General features: G+C 38.1%; 1 protein-coding gene and 1 long non-coding RNA gene across 29 annotated transcripts in view; both read left to right on the forward strand.

Moving 5' to 3' along the window:
- Positions 1-14,202, forward strand: part of loxl3b (lysyl oxidase-like 3b) — a 176,963-nt gene that overhangs the window by 131,876 nt on the left and 30,885 nt on the right. The window lies entirely within an intron of this gene.
- Positions 8,007-9,873, forward strand: LOC147834156 (uncharacterized). Its single transcript, XR_015505810.1, has 2 exons — positions 8,007-8,644; positions 9,210-9,873. It is a non-coding gene; the product is annotated as an uncharacterized LOC147834156 (long non-coding RNA).

Genomic DNA, 14,202 nt, shown 5'->3' on the forward strand with positions numbered 1-14,202 from the left:
AGCCCTCGGTCAGGGAAAAAAACAACTGGCAATGAGCGTTCTCGGGGGAAGCAAACAGATCGATCTGGGCTCCCCGAATCGCGCCCATATCAGCTGAACAGACTCGGGGTGGAGTCTCCATTCCCCAGGGCGTAACAGCCCTGTTACGCATAGGCTGCACGATTGAGCGTGCCTGGAACGTGAATGGCACGCAGCGATTTCAGCCGCGGGTGACTCCAGAGGAGCAGACGGCGGGCGAGCTGAGACATGCGGCGAGAGCGCATACCCTCCATGCGGTTGATATGCGTGAGTATGCCTCTGCGTGAGTATTCTGAACGGCAGCCTGTGCAGACAGCGGTTCAAAACGCGCAGAAGGATTGGTCGTGACCCACCGCTCTTTCTGGGTACGATGAAGTATGGGCTGAAAAACGCACTCTCCATCTCGGCTGGAGGAACTGGCTCAATTGCACCCTTCGCCAGGAGGGCAGCAATCACCTCTCGCAAGACAGAGGCGGACAGGGGGTTGACCCTGGTAAAATACACGCCCGTGAACTTGGGGGGCCGCTTCGCGAACTGAATAGCGTAACCGAGTCTGATTGTGCGTATGAGCCACCGCGAGAGGCTGGCCCGCGCTAACCAGGCAGGCAGAGCCCTCGCTAATGGAGTCATCACTACAATCACTGACGTACCAGCGGTGGGGCAGCGCGGAGTGGGTGTGCTGATCCAGGAAGCGCGAGGGTCCTGCGGAAGAGCTGGAGGAGAGCGATTCGCTCTGGCTCCGCACCCTGACTCCGGAGAGATGTCCCAGGGACGCTTCGCGGTCCGTTGCCGGACTTAGCGGCGTTTTGGGCAGGGGGGACTGCCTGCTTCCGAGGTGCTCGATGCGCTCGCTTTGCCAGAGGCGGGGCAGCTCTCGTAGGCGGGCGCCTTCGGCGAGGAGCAGGTATAAATGGCACGGCGGGCGAAACCGGCTACGGACCGCCGATAAGACATCACCCATCAACTGCTCTATCACCGCCTTGAATTCCTGGGTGAATTCATAGACGGTGTCGCCAAACATGGCTTGGGATATGGGGAAGTCAAGAAAGCGGACTTTGTCGACTTTGCGCATATCAGCCATGGGTGGCGCTCCTGGATCACTAATGTGGACATCTTCCTCCCCAACGCACACGCAGCGGACTCAGTAGTCCGAAGAGCTAAGTCGGCGGTGGTGCGAAGCTCGTAAGACTGGGTTGGACCCACCCTCGTGCAGCTCGGCCTGAGCCTGCGCTTGGTAGCGCTGGTAGGTGGCTATCGCATGCAAGGCGGAAGCAGCCTGGCCCGCAGCCTTGTAAGCTCTAGCTCCGAGGGAGGCAGATAACTTACAGGCTTTGGATGAGAGACGAGGCGGACCCCGCCAAGAAGAGGTGCCGCACAGATTGACCGCCATCGCGCACTCAACCTGAGGAATCGCCACATACCCCCTGGCTGTTCGACCGTCAAGAGTGGTGAGGGTGGAGGGACACGCAGCACGAGCAGAAAAAAGTGCCCTTCAAAACCGCGTGAGCCTACTGTGCACCTCCGGGAAGAAGGGAACGCCCCTCTAGTCGGTCTAGCCGCGGAGCTGGGGGATAAACCATCTCCAACCCACGGCCGAAGCAGCCCGGGAAAGCACGGCTTACATGTCCGTTTCAGGATCCGTTGTGACAGCGCTCACCTGCCCGAGGGGGCGAGCGGGTCTGGATCATCATCGGACAATGAAAGCCCACCCTCCGATGCCGCGGTGGACGTCTGGTCTCCGGTGTCATCGGGCGTAAGGGCTACCATTTGTTAGACGGATCGCTTCCCCCGCCCGAAGCTTGGATGGAGCGCCTAAAGGAGCGGAAGGTCCGCGAGCCCGTGGGCGACGGATTATCTCTCGCTGAAACCCTCAGATCTGCCCGAGTGCCCGCTGCAGAGCAGGGGACAACTGGGGTGGTTCGCCCTTTTGCAAAGGCTAGACGCGATCTTTACTGCGCAACAGTCATGGCATTGCAATGACGACATGAACTGCCCGCGAGCAGCACATTAACATGCTGGACCCCCCAGGCATGCAACGCAGTGCCCGTGCCCATCATCCGAGGACAGGAAACCACCGCATCCAGAAACACACAGTCGGAGCGCCGTCCTGAAAAGGACATGCTGCACGACTGTGTTGCTCTTTCTGTGAAGTTCGCAACTTTATACGCACCGCTCTGGAGGACCGGACCCAAAGAACGCCAGGCAAGGGAGAAACCCAGCTCGACCGTCTGCTGTTGCGTGTACACACTCTGGACCGGGAGAATGCTCTCGTTCGCTCGGAATCGCTGAATAACAGCAGGAGGAACCCTCATCGACTCGATCAGAAAGTCTCTAAAGCGAAAAGGATGGCGTTTACTCGCTCCAGGTGTGCTTATATGCTGGGATAATTGGCAATGCAGCACACCTGTGCAAGCTTACGCTGCCAATTCATTTCATTCAGTGGCCTGTTCAATACTCTTTCAGACAAGCGGCTTCTGAACCGAATCCCTCCTATTCGTGGATTTTCACAAAGATCAAATCCACTTATAGCACTGGAGTTCCCCAACCGAAGGGGAACACAGCACTTGCATTATCTGAAGTCTACTTTTGACCAGTTTAATGTACCTACAAAAAAACTGTAACATAAATAAAACCTGCCCCAAAGAACTGTTACAGCCCAGGGTGAGAACTAACCCTGGACTGTCGGCCACCCCGCTTTAAGTCAGTGACATTTTCATGACAACCTAAACAATATTAATGTTAGTCACTGCCATTCAGAAATGAAACACAGCAATGCTGTTATATATATATATATATATATATATATATATATATATAAAAAAAAAACAGTGGTGTTGTCGCGCGAGTTCTTATCAGCTGTGTTGTCGCGCGCGTACTGAATAGCGGTGTTGTCGCGCGAGTTCTTATCAGCTGTGTTGTCGCGCGCGTACTGAATAACGGTGTTGTCGCGCGAGTTCTTATCAGCTGTGTTGTCGCGCGAGTTCTTATCAGCTGTGTTGTCGCGCGAGTTCTTATCAGCTGTGTTGTCACGCGCGTACTGAATAGCGGTGTTGTCGCGCGAGTTCTTATCAGCTGTGTTGTCGCGCGCGTACTGAATAGCGGTGTTGTCGCGCGAGTTCTTATCAGCTGTGTTGTCGCGCGAGTTATTATCAGCTGTGTTGTCGCGCGCGTACTGAATAGCGGTGTTGTCAGCACACTGTTCAGATTGATGCAGACATGAGACCTCTATCTTACTCATGGTTTGTCCACTCAAGTGGGGGAAAGACAATGCACAACGTTACCCACTGCTGTCAACCTGGGCCAAGTCATATCTCTCTTGTCCCAGAAACCTCAGTCCCAAATGAGAGGGTTTTTTTCTGTTGCAGGGGACATTGTAAATGCCCAGAGATACCAGCTTTTACCAGATTATATTTATATGATAATTTTCCTTTAAACCCATCTGAGTGAGTGAGTTTAAACCCAGTGAGTGATTAAATTTTAAATGTGACGAGTTTTCAACAATACTAAATTGAAACTTTATTTTTTTTACATGGTTTAATATTTTTTGTTAATAAAATTGAAGTTCCTGTTTCAAAGCTTACAGATAGATGGCTAATTTGTATGTCATTGACACTTTTGGCACTTTTTTGGAGTATTTTCATAAGTTTTGTTTTTCCTGTAAATGATTCAATAAATACCGTACCGTGACATTCATACCGAGGTATTACCGTACCGTGAAATTCTGATACCGTTACATCCCTAATATATATATATATATATATATATATATATATATATATATATATATGTGTATATATATAAACACCGTTTTGGTTGCGAAATACAGTTTGATGATAATTCACAATTACACTAACAATAATGGGGAAAAGATTAGCAGGCTCTGTTCTGGAAGCTCTGTATAGCTTCTGTATAGCTCGAATATCTGATTCCATGACCACACTACTAACGCTTAACCACGGATTTAAAAGGGGTTTAACACATTTTATTCTGACCTTAAGAGGCTACATATTTAAAATAAATAAATAAAATAATCTAATTTAACATGACTAATGTTAATCAAGTACCTTTTAGCTTTTAACACATATAGATCCACTTCTAAATTACAGACAAGATTACGTTAGAGAACATGAAAGCCGTGGGTGATTTTTTAAAAATAATGCTAATGATGAGTTACTGACATTTTGTTTGCATAAAACAAAGTAATCACTAACCATTTATTTTTGGCAAAATCTGCTGAGAGGCTCAGCGAATGTGTTAAAATTAAGCAGAGAACTGAAGAGTAGTCTAGCCTATTTCATGAAATGTTTGTGGTAATATTCTGCGGTCAATTTGTATTACTGTATTTCAATATGCAGCATTGATGACATGTCAGTGAGACAAATAAATCTTTTATCAAGTAATTAAAAAAAAAAAAATACGAACACCTCTCCAGTGACATTTTCTCAATTAAATCATCATGATGTTTCTGTGCGCAGCATCGGTAAAACGTTGAGTAAAACGTTTTTAAAACTGCTAATTACAAACTAACATTAAAGATAGGCTTGCAGAAATCCTGTATGCATAATATAAAGATGTATTACTTACTGATGTCGAAGGACTTCCAGGTCATCAGAGATGTAGACAGGTCAGAATATGTGCTATCAAATGAGCTCTTGTGCAGCCTTTGTTGGACATCCAGGTAGAATGTTCACCCACACTGTAAAAAAAAAAAAATCTGTTATTTTACGGTGTATTTTTTCCAGCAGCTAGGGTAGCAGAGTCATTTGGTCAAGTCAAGTCGTTGAAAATAATTTTATTGATTAAATACTTGCTTACCCATATATAGATGTGTAAAAAGTAACCAAAAGAAACAATTTATTAAAATGTGAGGGATACTAAGTATGTTTGGTCTACAGAGAGAAGAAAACATTTACTTTAGGCATTGATCTTAATGAATCTATTTCTGAACTACATCCAACCTCGCCTCGGAAACAGCATTTTTGAGCTTTTAGCTGCAGATCCCTCCATAATCTTTGCTTTATTCCGTTCTTGACTTTAGAGTAACTGGTGTCGCATTCCAGGTCGATCACAATACGACAATATAACAAAAGACAAGACACATATAAATAAAAGTCTCAGAATAAAATATTTAAAGGGATAGTTTACTATTCTGCCACCATTTACTCCACATGTTTTAAACCAGTTTAAATTTCTGTTAAACACTAAAGTAGATATTTTGAAGAATGTTAGAAACCTGTAACTATTGACATTTATATTTGAACCATATTTCTTCAAAAATATCTGGGTTTGTGTTCAACAGAACAAAAATGTTTTAATAATTTTGAAACAAGTGAAGGATGCCAAAGATGCCATTATTTTCATTTTGGGGTGAACTGTTCCTTCCATTCAAGTGTCAAGCATTACTCATAAAAACTGATGTATTGCTTGAGGAAAACTAAATTAAGTACCTTCTGTGAACAAGCAGAATCATTATGCCATTGTATTCAATGGTTCTCCTTTACATTTTTTTCCACTGTGAAATCATAGCTTCAACATGCAATCCATGTGAAGGCAAACTGAGTCTACTTATGACATAAAAAAACATTGAGTCAAACTTACAGTTTCCAGGCTGTTTGAAAAAAACAAACACATATGCCCAGTAATATTGCTAATAAACACAAAAACTACAGTTATAGTAAAAAATCTTTGTCTAATATTTACTCAGCACTTGGTAGACAAAAAGACTAGCCATGGTTGTTTTAAAACCAGGTTTGTCATAGGAACTACTAGAAGAAGAAAAAGAGGTTATACATGAAACTCCTCACAACAAATCTGTGAACAACTTGACATTTAAAAATCTAATCAAAATGAGAAAGACATCAACATTACCTTAAATAATCAAGTGAGGAGTGATTGGTGACATCAGTTTTTCAACATAAATTACTGTAGCTGCAAAAAAAGGGATAAATATAATAAGAGTAAAATAAGACAACATTTAATAATCTAAATCTATGGTACAACCATACCAATCTGTATGGGGTTCAAATAAAATTGTACACAAATCATTCCCTGAACCCATCAATTTCTCTTAGAAAAGGACAGGCAGACAGACAGACAGACAGACAGACAGATAATGACTTTGGTTTATATATGTGTGCTCAGAATGTACACTCACCTCAGGTACACCCAAACACCACAAATAAAATATACAATTAATGACACTATACATCTAGCTCATTAACAATACCAGTGAGAAATAGACAATATGTATTATGTTCATATTAACGTTAGCTTAAAAGAATTCAACTGGATTTTATTATCAACCCCATTTAATAAAACAGTTAAGACTTGTTTCATTATGAGTTTAGTTTAAATAACTAATTTACAGTTAACAATTTTAACCATAATGATAACTTAGTCATGAATACGTGAAGACCAGAGTTTACCTTAACTGTAACTGTAAAGGTTTAACTTTTCATGGTGACTTCGCCTTCATCTCAGTGTTGTGCTGAAATAGAAAATGCAGTTGCACTAAGTAAAAGTTACGTTTTTTTGAGGTAACGTTACTATGATCAAAAACTCACTTAAGATAAACTCACTGTATATACCTCGCAAACACTACAATGCCCGCCTGGTGTCTGTTATTTCTAGTTTAAAACACTGAGCATAAACCATTTGTTAACGACATAAGAACCTACAACTAAAGTTACTTGGTTAAATATTTTACATTACACACACATTACACAGAAATATATACAAAACAATCTTTTACCGGACAGAATTTGACTTTTAAACACTTACCGAGTATAAATTCACTGGATGAAAAGACGACAGTTTGATTTCAAACTAGGAGAGCCGTTGCCTGCCTCGTGAAGGTCAGTCGAGTCGGCTCGGTTCAATGAATCGGTTCCTTTAATGAACAGTAAAGAGTCGAATCTGCCTAAAACCGATTCCTATTCAAATAATATTGTAAGACACAACAATATGATTCATTACTATTTCGTTATACTGACCAGCCACACGCATTTATACACTAATTGCATATTGGTGAATGTGCTTGTAAACACGTGTGCTCAAATAACTCCCGAGCAAACGGTTCAATCGGTTCAATACGATCCAGTGTCGCTCCGTGCTGAACCGAACCAGTGCAGACGTGATATTGATTAAAATATAGTAGTATTGTTTTTTTGTCACTTTACCAGCGAAAATATTACTTGTATCTGACTTTAACAATAGGAATAAAGTTCGTTTGAAGTGTTTTGAGAATTAATATTTTTTTCTCCCAGAATTCATTTCACACCAACAAGCAAATAGTAATGGCGGAAGAGAAAAGCCAGATAATCTTATAAATATTGCGTTTAATATGTCACAAAATTAAGTTTTAACAGTTTTTCATGCGAGAATGTAGTTCTTCCAAACTTAAATCTGTGGTTTATTTATAGATATAATGTGCAATTTTAAGCGTGCTTTACCGATAGCGGAGATTCTGACCTCCAGGGGGTGACCATCACTCATGTATGCAGCGAGCCTATGCATAATCGGCTAGACATTATCGATACTTGCCCCTGTCATCGATGGCGCTATAACGAATGTGTTTGAAAATAAAGTTTTAACCGTTTTTCATGCAAGAATGTAGTTTTTTTAAACTCAAGTTTGCCTTATTTATAAAGATAGTGCATATTTTAAAATGTTGTTTTGTTAATGCAGAGATATGTGACCTCCATGGTGATGACGGCCGCCTTATATTACTCATGAATCCATCTAAAGCAGGCTGGTCACTCTGACATTTAAGTTGACTTTGAAATCATTTTGGGTGTTTAAAGAGCATATTGTAGGTTAAAAAACTGTTTAAAAAAAAGGTAGAATCGTTTGTGAAAATACTCTATAATACCATAAAATACCATATTAAAATGTTTTACGAAGTGCAAGGGCACAAATTTGAAAGAAAATGTGTGTTTTCCCACTTTCGCTTTTTTTTCTAACCACCCCGGTGACTTCAGTGCAGGGACAGACGCGCGCTGTTTACAGTGGGGCAGAGGAGCTAATAGCAGAACTGGTTGTTAGTTTTGGAGTAATTTATCATGATCATCGTGGTATATTATTGCGTTTATGGAAACTGCACAAACTCCAGCCTGTCAACAGATTAAGTCCACAAGTTTCCTCTTGCTATTTTAATTCGTGAAATGGGATGAATCCGATAAGAGTGATAGCTGACACGAACGGCAAGAAACACTCCTGGATCAGTCGGAGATTCAGCTCGATGAGCTGTACACGGTAAGACAACTCGTTTTTCGTTTATGTTTGTCAACTTTCAAGTCCGTAAGCATTATTCTTTGAGTAATTTGAAGCAACATGATGTGTTTACTTTGGAGTAGCCGATAGCACGGCTGCTAGCTTGTATTGTTAACCATATTAAATATACTTTTTTAAAGCGTGTAAAAATGTACACATATGATAAGACGGCTAGTAGCATCAGTTTGCTAATATAATAAATGTCTTACATGTATAGTTACAGCGTTGTGACTTTGTTTGCTTTTTTGGTGTGTTTATTAGACTTTGGGAGACAGGTGATGACCCGGAGCTGAAGGCTTTCTGGCCTCTCGGTCAACTGTGCTTCACTTTGGCTCACAGGGTAACCTCAACTAAGGTAAAGTGGATTTTGAGCATGGTATTATTTGATAACAAAAACTAGAAAGGCAAAGAATTACTACAATATTTCTATATAATGCAGGCAGGTAAACTTACACTATCTTTGGCTTCCTTTTTTTTTAAATATTGGAAACGTGTAACCATTGACTTCCATATCTGTTTTTCACACTATAGAAGTCAATGGTTACAGATTTTTAGCTTTCTTCAAAATATAATGGTTTGTGATCAACAGAAGAAAGTCAATAAGGTTTGAAACCACTTAAGGGAGAGTAAAAAAATTTCCATCCTGTCAATGAGGAAAGGCACTTTTTATTCACATATGAGGAATATTCATCTTGTAGAAGAAAAACAAATAACATTCAAAAAATTTAAGTTTGTTCTTACATGCTCAACTTATAATGGGTACAGTCTACTGTATATGTGAGATGGTTTGCAGTTCACTATCCAGGGATCTGCAAATGTGGTTGGGTTTTCTGTATTGTTTTATATTAAAAATCATATGGTGAATTTTAAAATATACATTATTAATAAACATGATTTAAACTTTTGCATTATTTCTCCAGAATATATGCATCAGCCCTCACTGCGTGTCTGACGGTGGACTACTGGAGTTCATCACAGGCTCGACAAGAATGCAGAAGTGGCCACTACATTTGCTCTCCTTTCTAGATCCTTCCAGCGGGTTTACAAGGATGAGGCTGTCGGCATCTTTTTACACAGCATTCACAATTTAACACACATTAAAGACATGATGGTGTGGTACCCACATAAACGTTGGCCAACTTACTGAAAAATAATTTTAGGTTAACTTTTAAATGGGTCAGATGACATATTTTCCTTTCAGTATACACACTCACACAGATACTTATGCATATATAAAGAGTACAAATGCTGGGTATTAACACTGCTTATGATTTTGTGCTATATAAATAAAACTTGAACTTGAGTTGCATTAGAATTTGAACTTGAATTAGGGTTGAAGTTTATTTAATCATAAATGCAGATCAGATCTGTTGATCAAATCTTTGTAAATATTTTATACTGTAACAACTGTACTTGTCTTTTTATGGATTGTAGCCTAAATGGGATCTGATACGGATAATCTTATACCCAATGAAAATAAGACATATTTAAAAACTTATTTTAATTGTTTTAATGTTTGATGTTGTTTTTATTTTAATACAGAAGCTCTGAAAACCATTTGTAAAATAAAAAGATTTTCCAGTACCTTGTTTACATGTTTCTGCATTATTCCAGACGTTCTGTGTTATTTGTGTTTTGTGTTCACTTATCTACTATTAAAAATAGTGTCAATGTGGCATAACTGTGTTAAATGCTCATTAGTTTCTGTTACTGGTAAGTATTAATACTTATAGATGATCAATACTAGCTTTGCTGTTGCCAGATAAGATTTTTTTATCTTACATATCTTTCTGTAAGCCAACACTGGCCTTACCATAAACCTGCTCTGTTCTCCCTCACAAAAGAGTTAAATTACACTTCTCAGACTGCTGTTCTGTCTGCTGGTCTGTCCACAGGCTTATAACTGTATGGCTGTGGTCTGTCATTTGTGTGAGTCTCTCAGAATATCTTATCTCGGCATCCAAACGCGCACCACGATCAGTTGTCTTCATAGTGTTTATATGCGCGAACTCCCTGGTCCGGCGATTCAATTGCGGAAGTAAATTTCCATGACTTAAAATGACTCCAAACGGCTTAATAGTAAACTTTAACGTTTATTTTAAAGAAAATCTAATTCTTACTTAACTCTTACACACATTGTCTCACTGGGGTGTCTAACCTACAATATGCTCTTTAACAGTCTTTGGTTTCATAAATCAATTACTTTTGTTCCAGATTAAGTTTTGGTAGAGCACAAAGTTGTTCATTAAAAATTATTTAATATTTCCATGTTAACTTTATTAAATAAATAAAAGTGTGGTGCACCCAAAAATGGAAAACCAAGGGACAGTTTAATGCACTGAACAGTCTGAAGAAACTGGTTAGTTTATTTACTTCACAAAATGTGTCAAAAAAAATTTAAACACAATAATAATAATATATAGTGTGTGTATATTTTTTCATTGTCATTTGCAGTACTGTATTTAGATGCACAGTAACTGATTTTTTCCCCAAATTAATTGTAAAATCTACAGTAACATACTCTTAACCATGTTCACAGTATGGAAATGTTAAGAATACATTATTATACTGTAAAAACAACAATATATACAGTAAAACACTGTGCACAGCTTATTCAGTAAACAACTGTTGAGAAATGCGTTGAGTGAAAACAACAGAAATTATTTCTAAAGAAGTATTTGGAGTCTAAATTAAATTTTTCTTTTATTGGATTGAAATCTAATAAATGTCCTTTGTCCTTAATTGAAGAATAAGTTGTTATCCCTTTCCTAGTCCATATTTTAAAACGCATATCTAAAGTATTTGGTTTGAAGTCTGAGTCATATGAAGCCCATTTCAAAACCTTCATCGAGTCTGTTAGATTATAAACCTTAATGATCTCAGAAAAAATTTTAAAGTTACCTTGATCCATTGATTATCTTGTTTTATTAATTTTTGATCCACAATGGTTGCTTGAATGGGGAACTCATCATAACAACCAATCTCTATACAGATGTTACTACTTCAATGTGTTCCGCCATTCATACCGCAGCGACGGCGGTAATTGATGCGCCAGCAGCATTTGACCGCTGGGTAGCACTTTACCCACAGATATTCAGCTTTGCCTTTTCACAATGCTAAACAGACTGTTCTGTAGGCGTAGCTTACTGTATGTGATGTGATGTGTTCAATTAAAATATAATTTTAAGTTAATTTTTTTGGTAATAGACATGCTCTTACACTATACTGTATGCTGTAGAAAATGGTGATACATGGATACATGGTGAGAAGTCATAGGCTTCAAAAAGCAAATATAAGAATTAAGTTATTAGCCTTTAGTGCCTGATTAAATTGCGTTGGGGTAAAAATAATGTTTTGATTTCTTCGACCATCATGGCAGTGTTATTACCTCAAATCTTAAACGTGCGCATATGAAAAACAGCAAAATAATATAGATTATCCTGCCGGTAGAGCACATCACCTCACAGCACATCACCTCACAGTTGTGAACTTGCGATCACCTCAACTTACATTTAAAATTTGTTTACCTGGTTTATTCTAAAGTTTTTAAGTGCAAAGAGGATTCGTTTTGGAAAATAGAGTTGAAGAAGTAAAAGACAACTAAAATGAAAGCACAAACATTCAGTACAAATAAGTAGTCTTAAATAAAGAAATAAATAAATGAATAAATAAAGCAGTCTTTTAGCCTAAATATAGAGAGATGTTTTATAGAGTGTTTGCTATTTTGATAAGACTAAGACAAGAGATTTTCATTTATGTTTTTAATTTTAATTTAATTTTAAAATCTCATTTTATGTTTCAATTATTGTACATAATAATAAACGAATAATGAAAATAAATGAATAATGAAAATAGGACATAAATTAAGTCCCACAAGTTTATGTTTAATAATTTAGTTTCAGTACTGTTAATTTTTTCTCAAAACGTCAATGTTCTTTAAAATAAAATTGTTTTTTTTTTTTTTTTTTTTTACTTGTAATGGCTCAGTATCTCAATATATATATTCTTAATAAACTTCACAGCCACAAATATAAAAAACACAACTGTATTAAAACTGGGTAAGGATTAAAAAGAATAGAATTAAATAGAATTCTATAGAATATATAGAATTATATAGAATTAAAATAATGGCACGTTAGGTTCATTGTGGATCCCGCAGGTGCAACCAACAAGAGTTGTGCATTTTAGTTTAACTTTTTGAGCATTATAAGCAGCTCGGTGTTAGTTTATATTTAAATATATCGAGCCGAAACTAAGCAGCGCATTCTCTTAGCCTCCTCATTTATAACCAGCGGGACATGCTGCTGAAGCAGGAGAGACACTCCATCATTTATAATCTTAGCTGATGTGTCGGAGTCGAAAGAATATATCAAAGAGGAATGTTCTTTTAACAGTCCTGATGTGTTTAATCTTTTTTTCCCTGTCATTTCTCTTCAGCAAATTATGTTTTTTTTAAAGCTGCTTGATTTTTTTAAAACCAAAAGCAGAACCCGTCAATTGGTGTTTTTTCATAAGATACTCCTTTATGAATGTTTTATTTTATGAGTAAAGTCTTTAATTTGCTTTTTGATAGTTTTATTTTATTCAAAGCAGCACCTAAATGCGAATTTATCCTCAAAACGTGACATGAGAGCGAGGCATGTCATGTGTCGCATAATTGCCTTTTTTTCTGATCTTTTTGCATAAAGGTTTAAATCAAAAGACATGTAATTTAATTACTTTCGATATGCTAAAATATTTGTTAAACAAATTCTATTTAAAAAAAAGCATATGCTATGTGCTCTGACAGGTCAAATCAGATTCTTTCTCTCTTTCAAGTTCAAAGCAAATTTGAATGCCAAAGGATGTTAGATATGTATATACAAGCCTATGTAATATATTAACATTAACAAATTAATAAAATAAGTAGCAAATGAGAAATAAATGACAGAGAACTTGATAAAAACATACATTATCTCTAAAAGTTATCAGAATTGCAAGATTAAAACAGCTGAATATAGGCCTAAAATAAATCTAGAAAGCAACTACTGCGCGCTGATATTTATTCTTTTTTTTTTTCGAATAACGAACAATTTCAACCACGGGGAGATACCGACAGCTTGATTTGAAGTCTTTCTAACATGTTAGAAGTGGGCAGCGGAAATCAGCTAGCCGTAGAGACGGGCCGGCACAAAAAAACATGGCTGCCGGTGGTGAAGCCGCTGTGCCCTCAGCAGCTGATTTAGACGGAGCTGCATATCCCTACTGAGTGCACTAAATACTCCAAGATCTGGAAGAAATTCTACCCGATAATCTAACACATACAAAACAACTTTGAGTTTTATTTTTATTCTATTTTTATTAATCAAATTTTTTTTTTTTTTGTCTTGTTTGTGCGACGCTGCACTGCTTTGGCAAAACGAATGTACAGTTACTTGTCATGCCAATAAAGCACCTCAAATATGAAAATGTAAAAATAGCCTAGGCAACAAATAACAAATAGTAGTCTAATAATAACAAAAAATGCCCTTTTCATTTTCATACAATAGGCCTATGTTTGGGTTTTGACAATATGTGTTTAATTAAGCTATAAAGATTTTATAATGATATATAAAGATTATAAAGATCAGATGAAATGCATAGTGAAATATGAAATAAATGTCTCTTTTGCTGAATATTTAATTAATCTATATCTTTAATATTTAAAAAAATCAACTCGTTTTTGTCCAGAGAAAGAGGCGCGCGCCACTAGCAGACATGGGGTGCTTTCCCAAAAAAAGACATACAGTAACTTGCGGCTGAACTATGCACAGTTTGGGGAAAAAAAGGATATAGTGATTTTTTATATCTTTGTTCTTTAAATTATTTCAATATAACTTGGGCTATTCTATCGAGATGACACCATAAAAGGCCTTCAATGCACTAATATAGTTA

This window comes from Danio rerio, chromosome 13 (assembly GCF_052040795.2).
Source record: "Danio rerio strain M-AB ecotype USA chromosome 13, GRCz13ab, whole genome shotgun sequence".
NCBI classification, from domain to species: Eukaryota; Metazoa; Chordata; class Actinopteri; order Cypriniformes; family Danionidae; genus Danio; species Danio rerio.